Consider the following 11,011-nt stretch of genomic DNA (forward strand, 5'->3'; position numbering starts at 1 on the left):
GAGGCTTTGAGGCTATGTTTGCATCAGGAAGGATTGGGTAAGATATGTCCTGAGCAGAGGATGGTAAGAGCAATGGCTTCATAAAGCAGAGGGATGAAGGTAAAAGATCCTCCTTGACTTCCATCTTCTCTGTCCAGAAGAAAGGTCTTAATTTGGAATGGATAGAATTGACTTCGCAGAGAGACTAGTCCAGAATTTGGATGAGCCAGGAGGTTGTCCCAGGTCTCTGTTCTCTGCCTTAAATGAGCACGTGGAAGACCAGCTCTATACATTGTCAATAATGCAAAGCTGGGAAGGAGAATTAATGTGATGGTTGATCAAATGTACCCTCAAAGAAGTTATGAGAAGCCAGAGAGAAGGACTAAACTTATTAAGATGATATTTACCAGGGACAGGAGCGTGAGAGAGACATAGTTCATCAACAACACACATGAACAATATTGAGGCAGGTTTAGCTCAACATAAGCCAAGGCATAATTCAGCCAGGGGCAGCATTTAAAGAAAGTTCTCAGCCCAGCACTGTGGTCGCTGTCAGGCTTGACAATCCTGTGAGCTTCTCACTTCTGTCTTCCACCTTCCCTACCACCCGGTCATTCCCGTCAGGTTGCATGCACAGCACTTAGCTGCCTGGTAAATCAAGCTATTTTGTCCCCTTCATCTCTTCCCTAACTTGCTTGAGACCTGGAGGGACTGGTTTGCCCTCTCATGAAGCTTCTGCCTATAAGGGCTGTGCTTCCCTTGATTAGGTGTGTCTTCCCCTATCAGTGCAATGTGGGGCAAAGCAGTGTGGGTATAAATGCTCTGCTGATGAGATATGTATGTGTGAGTGACTGGAGATGTTTGGGGGTGACTAAAGGGGGCCTTGACATCTCCTGGGTGCTCAGCAGTTGCCTGAAAGGGAAAGGCATCAGACCCATTAAGATATAGGACAAAATCAGGTCCCCAGGTTGGTGGGCAGCTTCGTAGAAGAATACCAGGCGATGCAAAATGATTGATGAAAACTAGACTCTTCTGAGGAAGCAACTGTGGCTGTGATTCTCAGTGTCCGCTTCAGCTTCTAGGGAGAAACAGGTTCCGAGGCTCCAAGTCCCAGAATCTGAGTGAGCTTGAAGGCAAGTGACCTCTGGTGAGCACAGGAAATATCAGGAAGTAGACCCTTTGTGCTCCTCTTCCTCTGTCTCTGTCTTCTCACTCTGCCTACACAATGCATGGGATCTTTCTCATCTCTACAGCTTCAATTGCCACATGATGGCCCCTGAATGAGACATCCTGGCTGTTTCTGACCAGCTTCCCTTCCCCCTTCTTCTGGTTTTCTATATGCATCACTCCTTCTCTGGTTGGATATAATCTTGGTGGAACCATTTGCCAAGATGCCTACCCTTCCCTGGTGAAGGGGTGAGCGCATGACTCCAGTTGGACAAATCTGAATTTTGAGATGTTTCATCTGGGCAACAGTATCCTGATGAGACTGACCGCTAGTTCTTGCTATCTGAATCCCCAGAGCTCCCTTGAGTCTTCTCATTTCTGAACTGATACAGCTTCCAAAACTTTATTGCTACTCCAGGCTCCCCACCCTGTGTTAAAACCTTGAGGAACGTACATCTCCATGGGGAGCCCAGAGGTACCTCATACTCATTGGCCAGTTCTGATCATATCATCTCTCATCCCTTTGCTGCTTCCTTGCCCCTCTTCCCCAAACTTACTCCTCTCTCAGCATTTCCATCTACCCAGATGCTCAGGTTAATGATCTGGGAAACATCCCTAATTCTTTCTCTTCATCACCTTCAGCCTCTAATCAGTCATTAAAACCAATGGTTTCTTCTTTCTTAATATGTAGTATGAGCTCTCTCAAAATCCTCTCTCTACCCTCAACTATAAACCTGTGAACATCACACCCATCCTTAGCTCCTCTCCCCCAGTTTTAGAGAGTGAGGGGTCCCTCCTCCTGTTTAAGGTCACTCGTTACACGTGCCGTAGACTCCATCCTTCCTACCTCTCCCAGACTCGTTTCATTGGTCATCCCCTCTCTCCTCTATTTTCTCTCTTGTTTCTAGCCTATAAGCTTGCCCAAGTCCCTAAAACACCCTTACCTGACACTACATTGCTTCAAGAAACCATCCAAATCTCTGCTCTTTCCTTCCCTTCCATACGCCTTGAAAGAGTTGTCTGCACTCCCTGACTCCTCTTCCATACCAGCGTCCTGTAATCATGCTTCCAGCCCCATTATTCCACTGACATGGTGCTTGCCAAGGTCACCAGTGACTTTCTAAATTCCAAATCCCAAGGCTGCTTGTCATCCTTGTGGATTTCTTGGTGGCTTTGGACTCAGTTCTCTTCATCATTTCCTCTTCCAACCAACTAGTATTTACTAAGTGAGGGGAGATAACAGTGTGAGAAGACAGTCATGGTTTCTCCCTTTGTGGAGCTTAAATTGCACTCAGGAGACAGACATTGAACAGGCAAGTGAAGATATGCTGAGAGTCAGGAGACACAAGTGCAAGGCCCCATGGACGTATATAGAATAGCTACACCCAGTTTTGTGCAGAAATTCATAGAACGATTCCTGGCGGAAGTGATGTTTAAGCTGAAAGATGATTAAGACTTAGCAAAGAGAGGGGAAAGAGGATTCCTGGCTAAGGGAAGAGCATGTGTGAACGTCTGAAGGCAAGAGGGAGCAGAGTGCCCTGGCAGACCTAGAGGCAGGTAGGTGGGCGCTAATGGGAAGGGGACGTGGACAGAGGAAGAAGCTAGGTTGTGGGAACAGGAGCTGGATTGGCAGTTCCATGAGGGTTGCGTTCCAGACTTTATCCTTTAGCTTAAGGGCAATGGGAAGCTGTAGAAGAGTTCTCTCTGGAGAACCCTGCCTAATACAGGCTGTACCTCTGCCGTCACATCAGGGCAACTAGATAGTGTTGGAGAAAAAGATAAAACCAAGGGTGGGACTTCCCTGGTGGTCCAGTGGTTAAGACTCCATGCGTCTGCTGCAGGGGGCGTGGGTTCGATCCCCGGTCAGGGAACTAAGATCCCGCGTGTGGCGTGGTGCGGCCATAAAAAAAAAAACAAAAAACAAAAAACCAAGAGAGTGGCCAGCCGCCGTGACCATCTCTGCTGTGACTCGGCCTCCTATCAGCTTGTGGAGTCAGCCATGTGAACTCTTGCTGGCTCAGGCCCTGTCCTCACCTCCCCACTGTCCTTGCCTCCCCATTGCTTTGTAGAAGCTAGAGGCTTGTCTTTTCCCCTTTAGCCTCAGAGGTTGCACCCTCTGGGGAGACTAGAGAATTAGAGAAAGTCCTGGAGTTTGTCCCTAGGATCCCTGTCCTCTGGGCCACGGAGCTCAGGACCCTCTGGCTACTCCCGGTTGCCAAGGACTCTACCCAATGAACTCTGTCTCCTGACTGGACTCCATCCCTGACAAGCTCTCCTCCCTTTTCTGGGAATTTACCCTCAGGGCTGTCCAGCTCTGCCAGAGACTTTCAGTCTCAGAGATTGCACAAATCTAGAGATGAAAGTTCTCCTCCCAGGTCTTTCAGTGACTTGCTGGCCAAGTCAGTCTCTTCTCTAGGACTTATCCAGAAACTGAAGGACTTATCGTTAAGGTTCCCAGCTCTGAACTCTGTAGTTCTGATGACAGGAAACCGATAAACTGACCAATAGCCAGAGAGCTGGGGGTAAGGATGGGGATGTTTTCTTGTGTTTTTCTGGAGACAGAGCAAATTTGAGGGAGGTATCTGAGATTCTCAAGGAACTTTAGGGGCTTCATGGCGGAGAGTACTGTCTTCATTCCTCAATGCTGTACCTGGTAACTCTAGGCAACAATCCCACCTCACTGCCAAATTGGAACCTTCCATGATGCTGGGGACTGTGGGATGCTGGGCATTTGCTGAGCTGGCAGTACTGGGTTAGCTGGAAGCCAGGACTCTGAGCTCTACTCCCAGGACCCTCTGGGTCATCTCAGTAAGAGAAAGTGCTTCTTAGCCTGGGGCCCCAAAGCCGAGAATGGGATCCTCTAGCACTTTCCATTCAGAAAGCAAAATGGAAGTGGCACTACTTTCTTTATATTCCCTTTTAATATTCCAGTGAAGTGGCTGGATTTTCCATCTCCCCAGAATCAGAGAATGCCCTTTGCTCCTCCCTGGCATTCTTGCTACTGTGACTATCTCAGGAAATCCCGAGGAGCTTGCTGGAGTCGGAAGACTACTTCTGGCTGTGTTTAGCTCAGACGGGTCCCCCTGGATCCAGGAGGACATCATAACTACCACCGGAACGCAAGAGACCACCTCCTCACTGCACTGCCACGCTGTTGCTGACACCCGTCATGGCATCACTTCCCGTCTGCAGCTGCTCCCCACACAACTCTAATCCCTGCCCCGAAGCTAGTGCATGCTGTACCCGTACCAAGGTAATGTTTCAAATTTAACTTTTAAATTATGAGACAAGATTTCAAACACACTGAAAATATAAAAAATGATATAACAGAAACCTATGAACCTAACTCCCAGGTCTAACTGATGTGAATATTTTGCCATTTTTGTTTCAGATGCCTCTTTTTCCTTTAAAAACAATTAAATGTTAGAAACAGCTAAAATCCTACCCTGATCACCCCTCTTCCCTCCCTCTCTCCACAAAGTCTAACCTGAAATAAGCATGTTTTCATACATATTTTATACTTTAAAAAATGTTATGTGTGTAATACATAGTATTGCTTTTTGTGTGCTAAGATTTTACATAAATGCTTACTTGCTTTTTCAACTTCCTGATCTCCCCCTGGCTTTGTTTTTGAGATTTATCCATACTCATATATGTAGACCTGGGTTATTCATTTTAACTGCTATACGGTTTTCCATTGTATGGATTATTCAGTTTGCATATCCATTTTTTTACCAAGGGAAAGTTGGAATGTTTCTACTTTTTTACCATTGTAAGCAGAGCTACAAGGAACATACTTGCATGGTCTCCAGGTACAAGTGTGGAAATTGGGTACATGTCTAAAGAATTGCTGGGTGATGAGGTGTGCACTTCTGCAACTTTGCCAAGCATTATCACATTGCTCTCAAACTTACACTCTTACTAGAAATATATGAGGGTTTCTGTTTCTCTACAACCTCACCGATACCTGGTATTCTCAAACTTGAAAATTTTTGCTAATTTGTTGGATGTGAAATGGAATCTCATTGTAAGATTAAATTTTCATTTCCCTGATTTCTAGGGAGGTTGAACATTTTCCCATGCTTCTGGCCATTGAGGTTTTTTCTATGAATTGCCTTTTCATATCTTTTGTCAGTTATCCTTAGGATGTTTGTCTTTCACTTATTATTTGTAGATCTTTAAATATTTGGGAAGCTAATTTGTTGCTAGTTACATGTTTTGTAAATATCTGATTCAGTCTATGACCTGCCTTTTAATTTGCTTATTATATCTTTTGTATGCACAAACTTCAAATTTTAATGTGGTCAAATTTATCAGTTTTTAATGTGGTCAAATTTATCATTTATCAAAGCTTTATGGTTTGATATTCTTCTAAAAGTTTTAAAGTTTTTTTTTAAAGACTTAATGTTCAGGTCTTTGATCCATTTGGATTTTTGTGTATGATATAAGATACAGATCTAATTTTCCCATTTCCATGGGGACAGTCAATAGTCACAGCACCATCTATTGAGTGTTTCATTTACCCTTACTGATTTGTAATGCTACTTTTGTCATATATGATGTTTTGATATTCTTAGTTTTTCTGTTCCATTACATGAGTACATTAAAAAAACATTACTAGAGCTTTAAAATGTCTTGATATCTTATGGGGGTAAATCTACTCTTATTCTTTTTCAAATTCCTCTGCCTATACTTAGCCCTTTATTCTTCCGTAAGAATTTTAGGATCAGCTCATTAAGTGCTATGGAAATTCCTGTTGGGACTGTTTGGAATGGCATTGCTTTAGGAAGAACTGCCATTTTGTAATATTAAGCCTTCCCATCCATGAATTTGGTATATTTCTCCATGTATTACCTCTGTACCTCAGTGACTAGTGAGAAAAATATTAGGTTTCCTTCTTTAATGAGCTCACAGAGTTTTGTGAGAATCAGTGGAGATTATGCTCAGGAAAATCTTTCCAAAGTCTGCAATTCTGAATATATTTATTGCAGCCTTGGCATGTTGTTAAGACCAAACAATTTCTGGCCCCTATCTCCCTGAGATGAAAATTCATAAAAATGGGGGACAGGAAGGGAAGCTCCACATTCACAGGCCTGCGAAGAGTAGCACACACTGCTGAAAGGAAACTCAGAGGAGGGAATCACAGAGGAAATTGGCCATGCACCAGATCCCAAGCTTTTCCACGGAAACCTGGGTTCTCCTGGGTTCTCTTCAGCTTGGTGCTTCTCTATCTACTTGGGACTTATTCACATGGGTCTTTTAAGAAGCTGAGGATTCCTGGGCCAACACCTCTGCCTTATTTTGGAAATATTCTGGCCCACCATAAGGGTATTTGGGATTTTAACAATAAAAGGTTTAAAAAGTATGGGAAAATGTGGGGGGTTTATGATGGTCGATAGCCTGTGTTGGCTATCGCAGATCCAGACATAATCTAAAATTAAAATAAAAAATCATAGAAATGGGCCACCCCTTTTGCTGACAAATTTCCTGTGCTTTTAGTTTTTCTCTCTTAATTGAATCCAGTAAGCACTTATCTACCCAACTGTGGAGCAACTGGTGATCAAGCACTGCAGTATGCCCAGGACTTTCTTGATTTTATCACTGAAAGTTCTGTTTGCTGGGAAACCTCTCAGTCCTGGGCACCTGGGGATGGTTGGTCACTGGGTTCTGTGCTGAGCCATGGGCACCCAGAGAGGTGAATTGGATGTACCCCTGCCTTTGAGGAGGGGGGAGGGTTGGAGGGTGAGAGGAGGGAGACTTGTAAATAAACACAATTAGATACAACACTCTAAGTGCAGGAAGGGATCACTCACAGCCAAACACAGTAGTGTGGGGGTGGGGGTGGGCTCAGGGAGGGCTTCCCGGAGGAAGCACACTGTGTACAGAGTGCCTGGAACTAGGTAGGCAAAGGTTGCGGGTTAGAGGAGAGAAAGAAACAGCCTTGTTTTTCTCCCAGCTGCCTCCAGACTCTCAGCCACAATTTTAGGCTAACTCTGCTCTCTTTCCAGGCATCAAACTCTTTCAAATATGATGTCTTAGAGCGAGATGGGACCTTGTCCAACCCTCCCATTGAACAAACGGGCAGATTGAGGACCTGAGAAGGAACCCACTTACCCAGGATCACATAGTGAGTCCATGGTGGAGGTTGGCCCAGAATTCAGCTCCCAGCACAAAAGGCTGCCTGGCACACCCCAAACTGTTTATTCCGGAAACCCGATCCTGGCCCCTTAGCCAAAGGCCTTCGAGGCAGAATCCTGGCTTGCCTTTTAGGTTGTGCCTGAATGGAACATGGCCAGCTTGCAGGCCTCCTGACCCTGCTCTGCCCTGCCCACAGCCCATAGCCCGAGCCATCTCCCTCCGCCTTGCACATACCTAGGCCTGGGCTCCAGCCAGGGGCGGCTGGGATTACTCTGAGGCAACTCTATCGCAGTGAGACAAGCTGTCTGGAAGACAGAGAAACCCCGGAATCCAAGCTAAAGGTTGTCTCACCATTCTCCTTTTATTGATCACCACCCACCCCCAAACAACTACAAGAATATTAAGCTTAAATGTACTGAGCACTCAGCGTGAGAGGTGGGTGCTGTACACATATCCTCTCATTTAATCTTTCAAACAACCTGATGAGGAGGAGACTATAATAACCACTGTGTTACAGATTAGCAACCTGAGATTTAGAGAGGTTAAGGAACTTGCCCAGGGTTGGACGTGCACCTCAGGCCAGTCAGAAACCCAAGATGGCGCTCTTAACTGGAGCTCTTGGCTGCCCCAGGCAGCTAGTGTGTCTGATGAGGAGGTAGTGGGGGCCAGGCAAGGCTTGGTCAGTGTGTGGCTTGAACACCAGGTGAGGGCTTGCCCTTCTCGTGGCTGCCTCAGCCAGACCCCTGAGAGCAGAAGGTATTGGGAACTAACATCTGGAAAATGCCAAGAGGGGTGGAGCTGGACAGGGCCTGAGGGGAGGGCTATAAGGGTCCACCCTCGTGCGCAAACATGCCCTCCTACCTGGGTTCCTCCAGAGGGGAACAGAAACCCTGTTTGCCTGAGGTCATACTGCCAATGGGTCTAGCTGAGGGAAGGCGCTGAGTCATCATCCCTAGTAGGAGAGGGAAGGGAAAAGTAGGAAAGAAGGGAAGGGAAAAGTAGGAAAGATGAGAAGGAAGGAGAGAGGGTGAGAGACAAGGAAATTGGTCTTTTTGGAATGTCAGATGGAGTTTTCTCTGATGTGCAAAACACACCCCTCCCCCCTATGTGTTCTAAAGCAATTGAGAACTACTCATATCTCTTTTCTTGGTACCTGGGAAACTGGGTATTTACGCAGGGTTCCCAATTTTCCTGACTCCCCAGGACCAAGCTGGTAGAGCTGACCATTGACTCGGGGTCCACTGAACTAATCAGGGCAATAAAATGGGAGTAGCACATACATTTATTATTTATTTATTTATTGGCTGTGTTGGGTCTTCGTTGCTGCATGTGGGCTTTCTCTAGTTGCAGTGAGCAGGGGCTACTCTTCCTTGCTATGCACAGGTTTCTCCCTGTGGTGGCTTCTCTTGCTGTGGAGCACAGGCTCTAGGCACGTAGGCCTCAGTAGCTGTGGCACGCGGGCTTCAGTAGTTGTGGCTCACAGGCCCTAGAGCACAGGCTCAGTACTTGTGGCACACGGGCTTAATTGCTCCACGGCATGTGGGATCTTCCCTGACCAGGGCTCGAACCCATGTCCCCTGCATTGGCAGGCGGATTCTTTTTTTTTTTTTTGCAGAGAAGGTAAACTTGTATTTTATTTTGCCCAAGGAGGGGAACAGAAATCACCTTAATATAACATTGCCTTTCCTGTTGCAGTCACAGTCACATCAGCAGGCCAGAAAAGCCATCCCATTCCTGTGGTAGGCACTTGTGAATGGGGAAAGGGGGCCAATCTTGTGGCCGTAGCATCGAACGGCCTCTCTGATGTGACAGGGCTGGATGGCATTGCTGTGAGCCTCAACACCACAGGCCGCGGTGCTCTTTTTTCTTTTCCTTTGTTTGGTTTTAGCTGGGTCTTGTCTAGCACTCCCATTCCCTAGGGATCCTGATGTGGTTCTCCCTGAGAGCTGTGAGCCAGATGATGGAACGTTTGGTGTAGGAGGAGGTGTGTTCTCAGGAGAGTCTGGGTAGGACCTCAGGCAAGATCCCTCAGCAGAGCTGTGATACTGAATGAAGGTGGCAGAAATGGCATGGCTGAAGGGGTCTCCTGCCTTGGTTACCACGTCCTGCCTCATGAGAAGAGCCAGATCCACTAACTGTGCCACAGTTTCGTACGCTGAAATTTCCATAGCGACAACATTGGGCTTTATCTCCATACTGCTGCGGTCCAACCAGTCTCAAAATTTGGAGGCTTTTCTGGAGGAACTTAATTGTCGACTTTCACAGAATTCTGCATATTGAGCTGAATCCATAATTCGAGTTTGTCTTTCTGCTCTCTCCATTCTTTCTTGTTTAACTTCATCAATTTCATCATCTTCAAACATTGCCAAGAGTTCTCCTGTTTGGTCAATAGAGTTGAGAAAGTCTTGAGCGATTTTTCGTCTTTTGTTCACATTATTACTGCCACTCAATTTGTCTTCCAGAAGATCATCCTTGTCGATGCCTTTGACAATCTTTGATTTGTAGTCTCGGAAAAACATGTACTTTAGCAGTCTTCTAAGTTTTGTCTTATCTTTGTGCATCAAAAACAGAAGATCTTCAGCAGAGATTACCCTTGCTCCCCGAAGCTGAGAAACCTCAGCAGCTTGCTGTAACAGGTTAATTAACTGAGTGTGTACTACACCTTCTACCAAAACTGCTGTTTCATGAAGAGGCCTCCTAGAATCACCTAAAGAAAACCCATATATTTTGGCAAGATGCACTTTCTCCAACCACAGCTAGATTCATCTAAATGCAGTGGCACTGGAGAGCCTCTGTCTCGCATCATACTCTGCAATTCTGCTGCAAAGCTTATAGACTTCCCTGTTCTTCTTCCACTACTTGAAGGGGCAGTAGATATTGGGCTGGCTGCAGTTATTCATCTGTCGCTTAAATGGACAGGTCACTTGCTGGCCTTATTCCAGATAGCTCATCTCTGTTCTAGGAACGCTTGTAGACCCGGCTGCGCGTCGCACGTGGAGAATGTGGGGTTAGAGATGGTTCGGTTTCGGCGGCAGCGGCCGGGGACACGCTTGCAAAAGGGCGGGGGGTGGCGGGGCTGAGCGTCTCTAAATGGAAAGGGTGGCTGGGCGCGGACGGGGGGACAAGATGGCGTGAGCCCGACTCTCTCTGTGGGGCGGGGGTGGCGGAGGTGGAGGAGGGAGGGCTACGAACGCCCCCACCACTCTCCGGCAGGCGGATTCTTAACCACTGCGCCACCAGGGATGTAGAATTAACATGTAGGCCCCACCCCCTGCCTTCTGACCCCTGTCATCTCAGCCCTGCCCACGCACTCAGTTACATAACCAGGAGGCACAGAGCCCTAGGTCTTAGCTTGGGTCCCCCCAGAATGCAGAGCAGATGACTCCCCCCAGAAAATAGGAGTGGTGGGTGGCTGGGAAGAGTGACCAGGGGAGGAGGCAAAGCCAATCGGAGGTATATTATTGAGCTGGTTACCCCTGGGGCAAAGGGCTCAGCCCTGCCGGGGACCCTCTGAGGGACTGTTTACACCTCCGTATTGCTTGCCTGGGGCATGGGAGGGGAGGGTATTTGTTTATCCACTAGCTCCTGTTCTTCATTGGTCATGTTGGGGTCCAGGGCAGCCCACCCCAGAACATGCCTCAGTGGCATATTGATTATTTTGAATTGAAGTTATTTAAGAAACAGTCCGTATGTAAGGGGACCACTTTGACTCTCCTCTCTGTTTCCC

General features: G+C 46.8%; 1 pseudogene; it reads right to left on the reverse strand.

Moving 5' to 3' along the window:
• Positions 1 to 8,990: 8,990 nt before the first annotated feature.
• Positions 8,991 to 9,996, reverse strand: LOC132349628 (transcription initiation protein SPT3 homolog; annotated as a pseudogene).
• Positions 9,997 to 11,011: the final 1,015 nt, after the last annotated feature.

This window comes from Balaenoptera ricei, chromosome 1 (assembly GCF_028023285.1).
Source record: "Balaenoptera ricei isolate mBalRic1 chromosome 1, mBalRic1.hap2, whole genome shotgun sequence".
Lineage (NCBI taxonomy): Eukaryota > Metazoa > Chordata > Mammalia > Artiodactyla > Balaenopteridae > Balaenoptera > Balaenoptera ricei.